We start from the raw sequence: 18641 nt of genomic DNA, 5'->3' as shown, positions 1-18641 counted from the left end.
ATGTGGTACTGTAAGGCACTCAGATACAATTGTGATGATTGTGGTATAAGAACCTCTATAGAATAAAATAAGGATAATGGGAGTTATTGGAGATCCCTTACTAATAAGTTGCTGCAGTTGCCATGCGGATGTTTCATAATCTATAGTGTGAGGGGGAGAAGTAGTTCAGAAACCAGCATCACTATGGAGAAAAGGTCCATACTCTGGAAAAGTTGAGAACCTCATCCTATAATATTACCACTACCATTACAGTAAGTGGGTCAAATCCTGAAGTCCATACAGTTTTTACAGCATCTTAACTCCAGTTGGTTTCAATGGGCTTGACAGGAAAGCACTTCTGTGTATAAATGTTATTCTATTCCCTTTTGTTGTTTCCAAAAGAGGAGACAGAGAAAAAAATATAGACATTTGGGGAAAAAAGGAGGACAGAGTGAGAGGTAACAGAAAAACAGTACTTTTCAGCATATGACACACAATGAAAGGTGCAGATATCTGGAAGCAACACCAGCTATAACTTGTTTTCTTTCTGTCCGTTTGCTAGCCTTACCAGGCAACCCTTTCTGTTCTGATAATTGCTGTCATTAGGCATCTGCATCAAATCAGACTTGGCATGGTTAGTAAATTAACTTTGTAGTGCACTTCAATATACTGTATTTTCTGCAAGGGAATGATAGATTTGATTGTCTAGGGACTGAAATAGTAGAGCCTAAGGAGTTCAGGTGTAAACGTGGAGTCCTTTTGATGTCTGTAATATATGTTTAGATGCTTAAGTGACTGATTTGCAGTACTTAAATGTCCAAGAGACATACATTGTTCCTTCAAATACATGCAGCTGCAAAATTGGTATCAGAATTAAAATTAAATTAAATTACTGGTAATTGGTAGTTAAGCAGATGGTGGCATTCTTTTATTTTAGTTTTACAAATATTTCTACTTGTATTATGAAGGTGTATTGGCTTGGAGAGTCCTCAGTTTCATAGCTTACCTAAATTGTGCCAAGTTACATTAGTGGGGGTGATTATTTTTAATTTGTTTGGAACAGTTAAACACCCAGATCATATTTGGACTTAAGGAAAGAGGAGGAGGTACCATGGTAGCTTGTGCACCCAAAGACAGACAAATTGGCCATTCTAATAGTTAATTCAGGGGGAAAATATTGTTAAAGTTTGAGGTCTAACAGTGGCTTACTACTAAAAATGCCTAAGGGAAGATTCTTAGGGAATGTAAGTGTCTTTATGTTTGAAATGGCTATATACTGTAGCCCCTTTGACCTGAGCAGATCTTCAAAAATTTGGAGTTTTGTAGATTATTCCCTGTGGAAAGAGAAATTGGTGATGCAGTCTGATATTTCATCTATGCAATTTTGCTTGTTTACAAAGAATGTATCAAGTCCTGTTTCCCAGACAACAAGACAGAGTTTCTTTGCTCATGGGCCCAAACCTCTTCTAGCTAGTGCCTTGACCCAAAAGCTCTTTCTAGGCTTCCCCCAGGGCTGCATACCATGCTTGTACCAGGCTGTGTTTGCAACTTCATTCTCTGTTTGTGTCTTTGTGCCTCTCTGCTTGTCTCCCACCTAACCAGCCCTACTCAAACAATAACAGGCTAAGCACTTCCACCCACATAGTTTAAATTCCTGAGTGGCCTTGGATGTGCCTTTGTTTTGTACAGAGACGGCTATTATTTCATAAAGGATCTTAACTGTTTCTACTATCTTAAATGAAGGACAACAATTACACCCACCAGCTTCAATGAGTTTACTGTAACAATTCTATGTTAGATCAAACACTAGAATTCAGTTAACATTATTGCTATTAAAATCCTAGTACTGATGAAAATCCTCCTGTGAGAGGCCTTGGAATGGTGAGACATGCATCTCACACAAACTTCTCTGGGCCACCCCCGATGAACTCCCTGCAGTTTACCAGTCAGTCTGGGTCGCTCCTTTCTCTCGGCTTTCAAAGTAATTCTTAGCTTGCTTGGCTGCTGCCCCCATTGAGGCTGGCTGGAAACATCTTATCCAGCTCTGTGACCTTCCTGGTGGGACCTTTAGGAATTGCTCTAGGACCGCCTTATCCAGGAGCTTATCCACTGAGCTGGTCTCTGGGCAAAGCCAGCACGTTGCCAGGTCTCATTACTTCTGGTCCACTACCCGTGATCGCACCCCGTGCGGAAACAATTCTGTCTGAAACTTGTGCCTGTATGCCTTCGGTGTCAGCCCCAGCCAATCCAAAATAGCTGGCTTCACCACTGGGTAGGAACTTGCCTGCTCGTCACTTACCGCTCAGTAATCTGCCTGCGTCTCACCCGTCTGGAACGGTGCTATGCAGGTCACCCAAGTCAACTACTCCCAGTCTACTGCCCTTGCCACCCACTCAAACATATAGAGGAAGGCCTCAGGGTCATTTTCTGGTCTGAGCCTCACTAGGCCTGGAGCAAACTGACCACCAGTCCCATCACCTACTGGATTCCCATGTGTGGCATGGCCCAACCACCTCTACATCAACTCCTGCTGGTTGGAGTGGATCTCCTGCCACTGTTGCTGTGTCACAGACTGGGCCTCCTGTTGCTTCTGCAAATTCTCCATCAGCTGCATCAGCAGGGCTTGGGTCCACTGCTGCTGCTCTTGCTGCTGGCCTGCCACCAGCGATTCACCAGATGAATCACCTCTTCCATGATCATGCCCCTGGTTGATCTGTAGGTCCCCACTTCTGGTACCAATTGTAACAGAGTGAGACTCACTTTTTGTGAGCACCCACTGAGCAGGTGTGTGTGTCTGCACCTTTTTCAATCTGTGGTGCACCTTTTAGCAGTTTCTCTGGTGGTTTCTAGTGACTCAGCCCTCCAGCTGAGTCACACACTGTCTGTATGGAGCACAACTCAAACAGAATCCTTCCAGGTTATTAGCACAACAAAGTCTTTAAGCACTCCTGGTCCTGGTAAGGGCCATGCCACCCAAGGCTCCATTCCTGGAGACACTTTGCCCACTCTGGTCTGTTCTGGCACAAGACCTCCAACTGAGCCTCTTAACAGTTCAGATCTCCTTCTGGATGTTTATCCCTGTGCGATTGTAGGCCATTTCCCAAGTGGCCTATAAGGGGAAGGGACACAGGCCCACCCACTACCCCGGGTCCCAGCTTAGGGACCCTAAGAATAGCTGTCATGTGCCACTGTGCCCCTTTAATGAAACTGCTTTCAGTTCCCTGGGGCACTTCCCCGCAGCCCCAGCCTTCACCAAAGCTTCATCCTTACCACAGGGTTCTTTATGTTCAGGCCCAGGAGCCAGCCAGGAGCAATTACTTGCTGCCCCGTTCCTTGCTGTCCGTGGTGCTGCAGTTGCTTTCTGGAGCCAGAAGAGCACAGATTCTGCTCCTGGCTGGCCAAAGGGAACTGCAGGAACCCTGGAAGGGGTCTATGTGAGCTGTGTTCCATACAGACTGTCTGTGACTTGGTTGGAGAGATGAGTCACTAGAAACCTGCAGAGAAACTGCCAAAAGGTGTCACCATAGACTGAAAGAGGTGCAAACACACACCTGGCCAAGGGTCGCTCATGAGAGGTGATTGCAACCCTTTTACAGGCCTGTTTATTTTATTTTATTTACTATTTATTTTAAACGGAATGTCCTGTGTTTGATTCCCATTGCCACATATGTATGACTCAGGCCAGGTTTACACTAGTGTTTCCCAACCAGTTTGCTGCGGTACACTGGTGTGCTGACAGGCCCGAACAGGTGTGCCATGGAATTTTTTTTGAAAAACTGCATGTGAGAACAAAAAAACCCTTCTCTTATATTTTAATTACTGTAGGAACTAGATCACATTCTGTACTTTTGCTCTCTGGGACGAGGCCCCTTCCATTCCCCAAAACTAGATTAAAACCAGGTCTAACTACACTACACTGGTGAAATTTGGCAGCAGTCGATGGGAGTTATGCAAGCTACTCTGCATAGTTTGCATAACTTCCGTCAACTTCGAAACTTCTGTTTAGCACACCATCACCACTGCTCTGCGCCGACAGGAAATGTGTACCTGTCAACGCAGCACTATGCTTTTTGGGGAGGTGGTTTTATTAAATCGACTTCCAGATCGATTGAGCATGTCTTCACTGCCACTCAAATGAACCAGAAAAATCGATCTGACGGCAGCAAATTTGCATGCTATGGAGTGGGGGTGTGGAAGGGGGAAGGAAGAGGGGGAAGTCACCTTCTGATTGGCCATCAGCCTCACTGCCCTGCCTACTCCAGGTGCAGAGCAACCAGTCAGAACTCAATCTCCTTCTTCTCCCATCTCCCCTCCTGTGAGCAATGAATTGGCTCCTTTTCCCCTCCCCTTCCTTCCTGCAGTCACCATCTGGGAGTGGGGAGAAGAGCCCCTAGAGCCACCCCCCCAACCTGGAAGCAGAGTAGGGACCTTGCTGCAGGTCCCCTCCCCGAGGTTGGGAGGAGAGAAGAACCCCAGGAGAACCCGAGGTGAGGCAGGGCAGATGAACTGGGGGTGTGAGCTGGGCGTGAGGTGGGAGAGCTGGGGATAAGAACTGGTAGGACAGAATTTGTTTGAGGTGGGGACTGGGTGTCACTTTCTCCACTGAGCATGCTTTTGTTCAGAGTTCTTATGTTTAGCTCTAATGTTAGTTTCCACGGTTGAAAATGTTAATTCTGGCACAAAAGACAGATCATGATCTAACATTAGCCACCAGGGTTGTTTTGATTTTATCCCTACTAGCCTCATTCTAGATTGTCTTATGAATAGTCATGAGTTCATTTGGAGATAATATGGTGGTGTGCCTCAAAATAATTAAAGGTATCAAGGTGTGCCATGGCAGAGAAAAATTTGGGAACCACTGAACTGAACTATTTGCAGAAATCAGAAATAGCTCATGAATGATTCACAAACCAAACTATAAATTCATCATGTGTTTGTTACACCTAACACTATTCAACCAAATCTAGTTCTATAGACAGTGTAAAAGAACTGCCTTAGCCGAGCTAACAGGCTTATCACACTGATGCGGCTATCCCTGGCGCCTGAAATACTGGCACCTTCAAATCTTGTGCTGTAGGATATCATGCTGGGCAATGGATGTTATGCCTCTTGCATGAGTTAGGCGATAAGGTTTATTTCGTACCTTTAACATCCTGGCTTGTGGTTTGAAATCTAGTTAATTTCCAGTATATAATCATCTCAAAACACAATATGCTACCTTAAAAACCCAGTTTATAATATGCCTTTATATTACATGTTATTATCTAGTGTCTTCACACAGTTTATAATTTTAAAAAACCCAAAAAACAAGCCTTACATTTAGTGGCAATTTATGAAATATTTTTCTGAAGTTGCACCCACAAATATTAAATAATACCCATTTGTGCACACCTATTTCTAAAGAAATTGAAAGAAAATGGCCTTAGATTCATACCATTTGGGTGAGTGAATACATAATTATGGGGTTTGAATGCACTAAATGTGTGCAATATTAAGAGTCTGTGTGAATATGTTGCCTTTTATTGTTACAGTGGGGGACAGTGAGGGAGGAGACACTTAATGATTCTATATGCTGTTACTAAAATAGGGGATTAAATTTCCATCTGTCAAATTATCAAACAAGTGGAGTAAGAGGTGGCAAATTTTCACTGCTTTACGACAGTGAAATACTGTAAGCATACACCATTTTTGGTGCATTTAGTATGCTTGGATATATCATATAGGGTATAGAACATGGGAAAATATTAACATGAACTGAGATCTGTGTTTCTCAGTCTGGACATAATTAATAGGTCTGCTGAGAGAAAATACATGAGAAAGAGAAATATATGCATATGTGTATCGTTGCTTGGACTGTTATTAGTTTCTTATACTTTAAAGACATTTCTCCATACTGTTCATCCTTATACAAATATTAACCCTGCACATAAGATGGTTGTCTGACTTGTAAAAGGCCATGTTGGAATTTAAAGCTGACCAGTGGAGAGCAGTTAGCTAGAACACTCAACTGTTTCAAGATGCTCTTATTTTTTAATTGACGTATAATACTTTGCTGAAAATAAATCTTTTCTTTTCCCCCTCATTCTTTCTCCCACATCAGACAAATGCCCTTTTTGTACATCAAAATAATCTGTGCTCAGTAAATTGATTACAATGCCACGCAATGTATCTGAAATTCAGCTTTACCTGGGTTGGGGGTGGGAAGAGAATGATTTTAGATTTATGCCTTCAGAAAGTCAGCCATTGAAAGTTAAAATGAAGAAAATTCTCTTTGTGAGTATTGTTGTCTCCTCTTTGAATGTAACCATAAAATTGATAGAAGTTAGGAAAATAGTGGAATGGTTTGAAAATTGATGAGCTCTTATTGCATTGATCCTGAGAAACAGTGAGTGAGTATCCTCAATTTTTCTTAGGGTTGGGGTCTGTACATACTTGTCAACTCTTGGGACAATATTTCAAGGGACAATAGCCCAAATAACACATGATTTTGGCCCCAGATGGTTTTGTTTACATCCTAGGTAACATTAACACTCAGGTAATGTTTGTAAAACACTACAATGTGATTACTCATGGCAATATCTCTTTTATGCAAAGTATATCTTATTATCTCCATTCAGGGACAGGATTAGAATACAAAAGTCCCTCTTGTGCCCAATATGTGCTTAGCTCTCTAGATTATCTTGCTTTTTAGATGATTAAACTGTACACCTGGTGGCCAGAGGCCACAATGACTGTGTAAACAGAGTAGAGGGCTCATATGCAGGCCACCATCTGGGAGGGAGTTTAAAGCAGCAGCCCAGTTAGTATTTTGTCTGCAAACCCGCAAAAATCAGACATATGACCATGTTCATAAATTACATGCTGTCTGCACAGTTAATGAGGTGGTGGTGGTGGTATCATGGACAACCTGGAATCTCCAGGAAAAGTCACAGTACCCAACTTTCAAGCATATCAATCAGTTTATAACAGCTTACATTTCCAAGGACATCTTTTAAGGGAATAAGCAAAATATGAAAGCTTAAATTGTCCTTAAAATTTAAGTGTCTGCAGATTTGAGGGGAAGGGCAAGATGGGACTGAAACTATAGCTTTCATGGGCCAAAAGACTACCTCTTGTGTGGATTTAATACTGTAAGATTCTGAGCACCCTTTGGGAAGTGTTGAATGCCCTCTACTCCCATTGACTTGAACTTTCTCACCGTACCTCACAGAGTAATGTGATGATAAATTAGTTAATATTTGCTAAATGTTACTATATAAAGGTTCAGACACTCCAGAATGCACACAAAATCTTTTATTGGCTGGGAGGTTCATGTGTAGATAATTTTGTTCTTACTCTATATAAATGTGTTCACAGTTTGGCACCCACTTTGTTATATTCAGTAGTGCAGACTGGAAATAAATCCTTTTTCTCTATGAATCTTATACAAATTCTGGGACTAAAAGATACTACTTGGAGGCAAACTTTAGGGGCAGAGGGTCCCCAACAGCTGGAATAAACTGCCTGTGTTTAAAGGAACTTTGGTTTTTAGGGAACTTTTAATACCACTTTACCCTGAGAAGCCTTGTCACTGTGTGAAATGGGGGATGTTCACTGCCATTCTCTGCTGTTTTGGATTAAGTGTCCTGCATTATATGGTTTTATTTTGCTGAAGCTTCTTTCAGTAACACTGCATGGCTTATGTTCCCTTGGGACACTCAGGAAAATGAGATGTGTAACACACAATGCTATCCTAGTGAGTGAAATTTAAGATAAATATAATAACCCTTTGGACTCTTTCTTAAGACACTTTTAGCCATTCTTATAAAGGCCAAACATGTCTGAAGTGGTTTCTGACATAATTTTCTGGATAGGTCATAAAATATTTTAGAACGAATGGCTCTTATCTGGATTCCTTTATAGGAATTACATAATATAACTGTTGTTCATAATATTATTGTAACCGTGCTGATCCCAGGATATATGAGAGAGAAGGTCGGTGAGGTAGTATCTTTTATTGGACTAACTTCTGTTGGTGAAAGAGACAAGCTTTTGAGCCCTCTAGAGCTCTTCTTCAGGTCTGGGAAAGGAAAGCAGAGTGTCACAGCTAAAAACAAAGTGGAACAGATTGTTAAGCATAAGGAGTAAAACGTTGCAAGAAACCATTCAACAGTCTGTAAGCCACTAACTCTCCTTTGTCCTATGATTGTAAAGATATTAATTGCACATTTATTTTGATTTTTTTGCAACATGTGTTAGCTACTTATGCGAAACAATTTATTCCACTGTCACTCTGATCACCTTTCCCAAACCTGAAAAGCTGTGTGTAGTTCAAAAGCTTGTCTCTTTCACCAACAAAAGTTGGTCCAATAAAGATATTACCTCATCCGCCTTCTCTCTATAATATAATTGTGTATAACAGTCACTTGAGGATAGCCATAGATTAATCCCATAGGACTACAGAATACAGATATGTAAAGTGCCATTAGTCTAGTAGTAATTTCTACAGCATCATTTTATAGAAATTATAGTAATAAAACATATTAATCATTAAGTCTATCAAAGCAGATATTTAACGCTTATGGATTTTTTGCTTCTCAAAGTAACAAACATCTATTTTTAGAAGTCTGAAACATATTAAGCCTGAAAGTAGAACCATGAGGTTGGAGAAGTAAGCATTTTTGTACCATATCTTGAATAAAATATAAAACATGTAAGACCAGTATCTTATGAAACTATAATGACGATTGCACATTTCCATCACATATTATACTCTTTCTCTTCCACTAAATGTAATTCATCTTGTATTTTCCCCTGACATCAACTCTTCTATTTGATAATCATTTACATCAGTAATCCAGGTCGGTGCTGGCTGGGTAACACAAAAGGACAAATATTCCGTAATTCTTATGAAAAAAAAACGTTTTTTAAGTGTGATTTGTAAAATTACTGTAGGTGAGATGATTTGAAACCTAAAATTCCCAAATAATAATGAAGTTAGTATTCTAGATTTATAACTATAAATATTTGATCCTTTTTATTGTGCTGCATGCAGCAATAGGTCATACTTCAGTGGCAGACAGATGTCATGGCCTCGATTCAGCAAGGTAATTAAGCATATTATCAGAAATGAGGACCTGCAGCTGCACCTGCTCAGTTGCCAGGCAGCCAATGTGTGCAGCTGGGCCACAGTAGAAACACCTGATTGGTTAAGGTAATCAGGTAGCTTGCTCTAAAGGCAAGCAGCTGCAAAGGACCTGTGACTGTTCAACACGTACACCTGGTGGATTTTCTGCCTTCCTGTGCTTGCCTTACTCCAAGACTTGCTCTTGCCTATATCTGGCTTTGTTCCATTCCTCACCCAGCCCTGCTTCTGCCTTCCCTGACTTCAGGTGATACACTTCTGAACCTTTGCTCTGATTCCTGGGTCTGACTCTGTCTTGACTTTTGGCTCTGGCATTTGGACTCTGACCACTACACCAGACTGGTTCCAACCTGGTCTCTTGATACATATACCTAACTTTAAGCATATGGGAGTCTGATAGAATTCATGTGCTTAAAGTTAGGGATGTTCTTATGTACCTTGCTGAATCATGGCCTATTTGTATATGGTAACAACAAGCAGACGAAATACCTTACAAATGAATATTCTGCCTAAGCAAAAAGACTGGCCTTTAATTAAGTGAATGGAAATGTTTACGGTCACAAAAACATTAGCATCTCTCATATGTATTAAACGTGATCACTGTTTTATTCCCTTTTGGAATTTTTGACACTGTTTCCTATGTTTAGTAAGTCATCCCCATTTGATTAATGTACTTCCATCTCCATTATCTTACACAGAAGCTCACAAACTGTAATTTATGGAACTTTTGGTGCTGATATGTGGAGAAAAGCTGGCTGGTTACATGAAACTGATTTTCCTACTTTTCAGAACAGTGGGGAGGAGGAAATTCAACTAAAAGAAAGACAGCTGGTGGGTGAAATTTACCCTCTCTTCCCTGCCACATTCATGTGGTGGCACAAGGCCAACACACCACTGTAGTCCCACTAAAACCCTATTTTTAGGAATTAAATGTACCTTAAGTGATAGATAAGCTTTGTGCTGGCCTGTTAGCAGGGGTAAATCTCACTCACAGTGATTAACTTCTTTCAAAGCATGCAATGTTTTATCACACTAAAAATACCCTCCTTTTATCACACTAAAAAGACTTTCCTAATATTGCTTTTCTGAGATAGTAATTGCTGTAGTTACCACAGGAATGTTATGCCACTATTTAAATGTGTTGCACTATGGCCTTCCCTATACTTGTGGTGGTGTGTAGAGTAGGTGTAGCTATATGCCACAGTAAAAGGCAGTCAGCATCCACACACGTGTGTGAGTGTGTGTGTGTGTGTGTGTGTGTGTGAGTGTGCGTGTGTGGCTACATGCAGCAGTGAAAGGCTCTGGCAGGGAGGAGGCAGTGGGGAAAAGCTCTGGCGCTGGGGTGACAGCAGGAAACTAGACTGCTAAAAATAGCAATGTAGGCAGGACAGGCACTGCTGGCGCACGTAGGGAGCCATATAGGGTACATACCCTATGGCTCTGATGTGTCTGTAGTCTACTCACATAAACAGTGCCTCCCCAGCTACACTGCGGTTTATATCTATGCTAGCTGGGTATTCAGTGTTTACCCTCTACGTGCCACCATAGACTTACCGTGTGAATTTAAGGATGTCTGTATTCAGAAGTTGGTCCAATAAAACATTACCTCACCCACACTCTCTTTCTAATATCCTGGGACCGACATGGCCGTAACACTGGATTCAGGTCTGTCCTGGATTCTTATCTGTGATTGAAATTCACGGAAAAGATAAAATTTAAATTTCTTGCTGCAGTTTGTGTGAAAAATGTTCAGGTTCAGTGTGGCACCAACCCTTCAGGGAAATAGAGATCTTCAAGAAAAGCTACATTTAGCAGCTCTGCTTTCAATACTAATTAATTACTCTGGGCTTGATTATCCCCTTGGGACACACTGCATCCCCATGTACACCCTTATGGTGTAATCGTGTATTGTTTAATGCAAGGTATGTCATGTAAGATGTTTTTGGAATGCTCATGGCACACTGAACGCCATTGTTCTAGTACTATGTTTGTTGCAAGGTCATGTGTACGGCTATGAGGCTTTGCTATGTAATATTCCCAGCTATGTGTGTCATGGCTTAAGACAGATCTAGGCAAAGCTCTACAGAGGTCAGAAGCAATTGACACCTCACAAGGACTTGTATAGAACAACCCAGCTCAGCATTGCGGGAACAAAGGACTGGCCCTGTTTGTCACCTAACCCTGAAGGGAGGGGGCAAAACCCGAGTGGGAGAGTAGGAACACTTTAAAAGGGAGAGACATTGTGCAATCTGGCTCTCTTCCACCTCCATCTGCAAACACCAACAAGCAACTGAAGTGCTGATCACAGGGGGAGGACCTGGCTGGAGGCAGGCCAGCCAGCCTGAGTTGAGAATCATCTGAATATGTAAGGTTGCTCAAAGTATTAAACTTTAGAATATGTTTGGCTTTTGTTTATCTTGATCAAATCTGACTTGTTTTCCTCTGATTCGTAATCACTTATAATCTTTCTGTACTTAATAAATGTGTTTGTTTTACTTAAAGCAGTTCATTTGGTTTAAGGTGTGTTAGGGATTCCATTTGAAGTGACAAGCCTGATGCATGTCAATTTCTTTGATAAATTGACGGACATATGAGCTTGTCGTGTTCAGTGGGCAGTGCTGAATCTTGTAAGACAGCAGTTCCTAGGGTCGCATCTGGGACTGGGGATATTTACTGGGGTCATATCATTTCATAATCCCATGAGTGGCTGGCTAGAGGCCAGTTTGCTTGCTGGTGGCTGTATGTGAGCTACCCAGGAGTGGGAGTTTACACAGCAAAGCAGAGTAAGATGGGATCCAGGAGTGGGCGATTGGGGGTGACACAGCGATTCACCAGTCCAGATAGCAGAGGGGAACATCACACCTCTCCCACAGAATAACCTGTAAGGAGTGGGGGAATTATGCGGCAAACTCTTCAAGGCTCATTGCACAGAGATTTTCCACTCTCATCTTTAAATGGGGAGGAGTCTCTGACAGAGGAAAGGTGGCATTGCTTGGGAACTTTGCAGAGCCATAGCCTTTGTGTATGAAATCATTTTATAGTTAGCTGTCTAGATGTATGATAAAGCATAGATCTGGCCCCATTTTGGGATTTGTGGTCTCCCCACTTCTGTTGACACCATGGCTTTTTCATGAGCCATCCTGCCATTGTCTGTCCATTGCCTGCATCCTTCAACTACTCCTATTCCATTTGAAGGTGATTCAGTGATGACTGTGGACAGATAGCAGCCAACCTCCTCTGTGTGGTGTTAGTATAGAGGAGATCTTTATGACTCTGAAACAGCATACCGCAGAGATGCTGCTTCCAGCTTACATACTTCCCATTTTTATTCATTTTTTCTCTTTTTCATGTGAAATTGGATGAGATTACTTGACCGTTATTTAAAATAAAGTTTCCTTTAAAATGTTCTATATGCAGAAGTGAATAGCAATATATTCAGGCACAGAGGTTGGGTGCATTATCAGCTGAACAGGGGAATTTTCCATAATTGTACTATATAGATATTGGATTCCTTTTCTGTTAAGATGTCACTCAAACATGTGGTTTAAGCCATTGATCTGACATACCAGCTCTTGGAAATAAAAGTCATAATCCTATTGATTCAATTTCAGATCCATGGGATAGTAATATTTTGGAGTGACTGCTTCAATAGGTGGAATGTTAAATTTTGTTTAGAAGTCAGTCTGTCAAAGCAATACAAACGCATCCCACCCATGGAGCCCTATGTAGCTGCCAAGGAAACTTAAGTCTTCCTTTCCCTTGGGACATGTGGGAGGGTGTTAATGGAAACACAACCTGCCTTCTTTCAGTGATGAAGCTCCTGGCCCTGAAGGATCAGTATCCTTGGTGACCCAGGTCTGTGTAATTTGCACAAACAGGAGGCTATCTGACTCTGAATGTACACTATGCTGTTTTTGCTGTTTCCCAGGCATCAAAGTTCCCTTTTTACTAATCTGATACTGAAATGCTCATTTTTGTATATTGGTGAGAAAGACCATGGAAAAGGATTTTTATTTTTTTTTTGTTTCAAGAAAAAAAAATCTCTGCTTTTTCATAGTGATTTTAGTTTTTTATTTTTTACAGCTTTACACAATTAACCAACTGCTCACTATGAATATTAAAGTTGGTCTATAGAGTTGTAGCTTTTTCCTTTTCTTCTGTATAATTTTTTCCAGACCTTTCAAAAATATGCTTGGTACTTCTATGGGCAGAAGGGATGAAATAGAAAAGTAAATTATAGGAAGCAAGCTTGTTTTGACCACTGCTACCTTTTTCTGATCATAAAAAAACACACCCAACATTCAGGAGAACCAAACAGCAAGATATTTGAGTACAATCCTTCATTTGTTGTGACATCAGAGGAAGATCATTCACAATTTATCAAGGCTGGATATTATAATAATTCCTAATTATAATGCACACTGTGGTGCCATTTAAGCATGGAATTTTCAAAGATACTTAAGTGACTTAGGAACCAAAGGACTATTGACTTTTAATGGGATTTGTGCTCATAAATCATGTAGGTGCTTTTGAAAATCCCATCCTAAATGACTACATTGTGTGAACTGAATCATGTCTCTGCCATGAGGCTTGTGTGGCAGCATATTGTTTTACCGTCCCTAATTTAGCTTGAGAGTAGACTGTGACTTTCTGACTCACAATGTGCCTCTTGACATCTGCCTGCTCTGGGGGAGGGGGTGTACCCTGCATCTGAACACCTGGCAGAGTCTATGTACCCTGTTGTGCCAGTACAGCTGCATCACCTAGCACACTGTGAAGGGAGGCAGAGTTTAGGCTGCATTCATCCCCCTTTGCGGGTACTGACTCCCTGCTCACCTGGGCAGGATGGGGCAAAGCAACTTTGGAAGGGCTGCTCCCCACCCTCCTATTCTTGTGTAAGTAACTGACACCGGGACTAAGGGGGCACCTTACATTCATATACTACCCTCTGTGACGCAATCTGGCCCTATGTAAATTGCTCATGCTGTCCCAGATTTTTCTAATCTGCTAGCTAATATCTGAGGCAGCAGTATTTGAACATCATGGTTTAATGCAATATAGGCCTATAAAAAGTTCACAAGGAAGTACCATCTCCATCTGGGCTGAACAATACAATAATTAAGTTGTAGCTGTGTCCATGTGACTTGAAGTGCTGAAAGTAGAAAACATGGGGAAAGCCTCTCTGTCTCTTCATATTGCTTGTTACCTCTTTCAACTCCTCCTTGGTTGGTTTACATCTGACATTTGTTTGTACACTTGGGCAATCTGTGTGCCTGATCCTGCAAGCATGCTCACAATAGGAGTTTACAGGATTTGTCTCAACAGCTCTTTATTACACAATATTTATTTTTCAGATTATTTTTAGGTGCTTACCCAATGCTCTAGGAATTTAGGAATATCCAGAGGAAACTATTTTTCTGCTTAATCTCGTGAAGATCCCATTGGTATATATGTAATATAAACACAAAATATCTATGTTAAAAGAACATTATTAAGGTTGCACAGTCAAGTATTCAAAAGTTAGGAAATGTCAGAATTACGATTGCCTGTGCAACTTAATTTGGCCTCTTTGTGCATATGCATTGTGATACCATCTTTAGTTACAAGATTCCATACATTTTTTCCCGCCACAGGACTACTGTCTGATACAGTGTGCAGAATAGACAGTGTGCAGTGAATGATCAGCTATTCAGTATTTTGTTTTCTCCTCATTGGGACTTGTAGAAAAAATAGTATCTAGTCTTTTAATTAAAAACTGTTATCACAATTAGAACTAAGCACATAATTGATTTTTGGTTCAGTAGCTGAACTGAATAATAATACCAAAAAAAAAAAAAGGTTGGTTTTGAACCAAAACTTAATCTTTTGGTTTCTTGGTGAAGGAAAATAATTATTTGAGTTGAATGAAACATTTTGAATGCTGATTTGAAACATTTTGTAAATGAAATGGCAATCTGAATAGACATTTCATTTAGAAAATATCATTACAAAATGAAATGTCAAAACAGTTAATCTGTTTGTTTTCAGTTTTTTTCAGCCAAAACTAGCCACAAACCTGAGTCAAATTTGGTGAATTTTGGTGCCCTGAAAAATGTATTTTTTTGTTGAATTTACTATCTGCCAAAAAATTTCTCCAAGATCTAATAATAATGCATACTCACAAGGGGTGGAAAGTGAAAGCTGCATGGGCCACCTTAATTCTGACAATTCTTAACTTGACTTGGCACCCTTAATGTACTTTTAACATATTTTGTGTGTGTAATGTCTTAACTCTTAAAAAAAAAAAATTGAAAAATAGAAATCCCACCATATGGACACCACATGTTTAGATTCACAGACCTCTGCCACTTAAACTAATGGAGTATAATTGATAACACTAATAGGTTGCCATCCGCTGTGTTAGTTAGCAATACAGGGGGATGGGACACTTTGTCAGTGGGTTTCACAGATATTTGTGACTGCAGAGGAATGGTGAGACTCAGGAATCTTGGGTTCCATTCCAGGCTCTGAACAGGAGTGTTCTCTAGTGACCTAGACTCTTTTGTCTATTTCCTCCCCTTTCTGCCCCATCCTTCCAACTTGTCCCTGTCTCTTCTGCACTCCTAATTACATGGCCCCAGTCCTACCCTTCTGACCTAGCCACTGTCAATCTCTTCACAGGATTTTCATCTCTATCTCAGCCTTTTATTTTTTCACAGTAAATTCTAGTCTCACCCCTCTAGACAGCCAATCCTAATCTCAGCTCCTTCCACTCCTTCTTCCCATCTCTTTGCCCAGTTCTCTCCCTGTACCCCAGCTCCTTGTCAGATCTGTCTCCTCTCCATCCTCTACCATGCTCCACTGGGTTTCTATCCAGTATCCCTTGCCCTTGGCTCTTCATCCAAACTCAGACTCAACTCACCTGAATCCCATTTCTCTTCCTGTTTCCCTCCCCTACTCACTTTCAGTCTGTCACCCCAACTTCTAATCCCAGACTGTCTCTCTCCCCCTCCCTGCCACATGGGTCATGGAGAGCACAGGAAAAACAAGCTCCCTGCTGTCAGTTCAGCTGTCCAGCACAGCCAGCAGCAGTCCAGGGTTGAAATTACAGGTAAAGTATTTCTTGGACCTAGACTGGAGGATGCCCACAGAGTGGACAGAGTCTTTGGTAATTTAGCTCCTAAAATGTAAGTCTCTACTGAGCATATGCAACCCACAATTTTTCAAAGATTTAAAACTTGGACAGATTTTGACAGGGATGGCAAAAGTTCAAATCAGGGGACAGCTTTTCAAAGAAAAGCTCACCAAAATTTTTTAACATGGGCAAAACAATGTTTTTTTCTCCTAATCTCGTTCTCAGATGGCCAAACCATTTTGGGTCAAATTTTTCCCAAAAAATTCAGTCTGAGGAAGACACCCAGCTTGAGAAGCTTCAGTCCAACTGGTTAAAACTTTGTGTAGTTATAAGCAACTGAAAACAAAGTCTTATAATGGAGGATTGTCAGGGAACCTTAATTCTAGACTTTGCTACAAACCCCACTTATAATATATCTGATCTATTAAAGGTGAAATATGTGGGCAGGCAGTTAGAATACTGGTGACACAAATCCTGCTCTGATTTTGTCAACTGGCAAAGAGTTCTAGGTTCTTTCCTGTGTCTGTTGTGGAGCTTGAAGAGGGTTTTCTTCTCCTCCGCTGAATGTGTAAAGCCTTTCCCAGGTGGTTCCCCTGGGTGGTTAAAAGCCTGGTGGATCCTGTTGGCCTCTGCTTTGAAACACTCAGACTTTTTCTGGATTAAGAAATTGTCTACCTTAGGTTAGATCTGTGTCTGAGGGACACAAATATGAGGTCTTCCAATTTTGGCTAGTTTTACTCATTGAAGTTCTCCAGGGAACTTTGCTCATGGCTAGTGAAGCTCATGCTGCTCATGGCTAGTGAAGAGGTTTAGTGCCATTCTCAAGACTGCTAATGCATCCATACAGGAAAACAGGGTGTCAGCTTCTTTTACATGAGTTGTGATTAGACCCTTGATCAAAACACCATCTGTTGATGCCGGTAATCTTCCCACTGATCACCATATCTCAATTATCCCTTTTGGGGGAAGGTTATTTAGAAGATGAGAATAGCTCAAAAGTTGCCTCATCATCTGAAATTCTTAATTTCCTTGATGCCATTCATTTGTGCTTTTGGCCTGGGTTAGATACTAATCTGCATAAACCTAGATTTTTAATAATCCCTCCTAACTGGGCCAGATTGGGTATCCTTGCTGATTTTATTAGATTTGTCAGCAGTCTTGTATACCATTGTCATAAATAGTAATGTCTTAAGAGTATTCTCTCTAAGAAGTCCCAGTTTGAGGAAACTGATTAGGGCTCAAAAAGGTTCTACTTTATTGCCCTCCTGTTTGACATATATATATGGTTGCTGAGGGAAAATGTGAGGATTTGGGCTGATACCATCAGTATGCTGCTAGCATGCAGTTTGAACTAATTTGCATCAGATGGTGCAGTGTTTGTGTTATTAGGACTTGTTCAAGGGCAAGTCCGCTGAAGATTAAGCCAGGCAAGACAGAGGAACTATTAGTAGGTTACAGCAATGATCTCAAGAGTAAGAGGGGTGCAAATCATTAACATGACTCTCAATATCTTACCACTCCAGAAAATATTGAAACTCACTGCTGGTATATCAGTGATGTCATGCCCTATGTTAGTAAATTTCTGAAAGTGTTTTATGCTCTTCCATTTTGCATTAGTCAGAAACCCCCCCAGGCTAGGAATTTCAGGATCATTATTGCACTGTGTAGGTTTTTAGGTCACTTAGCCTTCAGCCTCATACTTGCCAAAGCACACAATAATTATCTAGAAATGCAGTGCCTCTAGTTTTATTGTATAAGTGACAAGGAGGCAATTATTTAATTTGTGGCCTAATGGATATATATGCAGCCTAAACAATTATTATATATAATATAGTTTTAACTGCAAAAGAAGACAGTAAATTGCAAGGCTAAATTAAAAACATGCTAGTGGTAAGTTTGACTTCTGTTGTTAATTACACAACATTTCTTCTTTTTTAAAAATGGCCATTAAATAATTTTCCCTGGCCACAAAACAAATTGCCATAAACAGATTAAGCAAAGTTCAACCCTGCTAAATTTGGAGGGGGGAAAGTCACTTCTTTAACTAATGACTGCATACATTCCCCACTTTTAAATAGAAGAATTTGCATTTTGGAAATATGAGCAATGCATAGGCGTGCACACGGGGTTCTGTAAGGTACTATATGTGTTGCAGAGCACAGAATCTACTTTCCATCTACAGGTTTCAAAAATTGCTTCGGCTGCTGATACGTTTTCTAGGGTCAATTGTCCTGGAAGAATGGGAATCTTCAATCTATGTATTCAATTTATTTTTCTGCCCCTAGCAGTATTACTATGCATCATATTTAATACTTGTTTCATTAGGATTCAGAATGTACCAAATATCACAAGAAATTAAGTCAAATAAATAATGTACTGTCCTATGTGATGGGAACTTCAATTAACAAATAAAATCTTAGAATT

This window comes from Emydura macquarii, unplaced genomic scaffold (genome assembly GCF_026122565.2).
Source record: "Emydura macquarii macquarii isolate MOO-44397 ecotype Brisbane River unplaced genomic scaffold, CSIRO-AGI_Emac_v2 contig_2897, whole genome shotgun sequence".
Classification (NCBI taxonomy): Eukaryota; Metazoa; Chordata; order Testudines; family Chelidae; genus Emydura; species Emydura macquarii.
The sequence above is the reverse complement of the archived record's forward strand: the minus strand, read 5'-3'. Positions refer to the sequence as shown.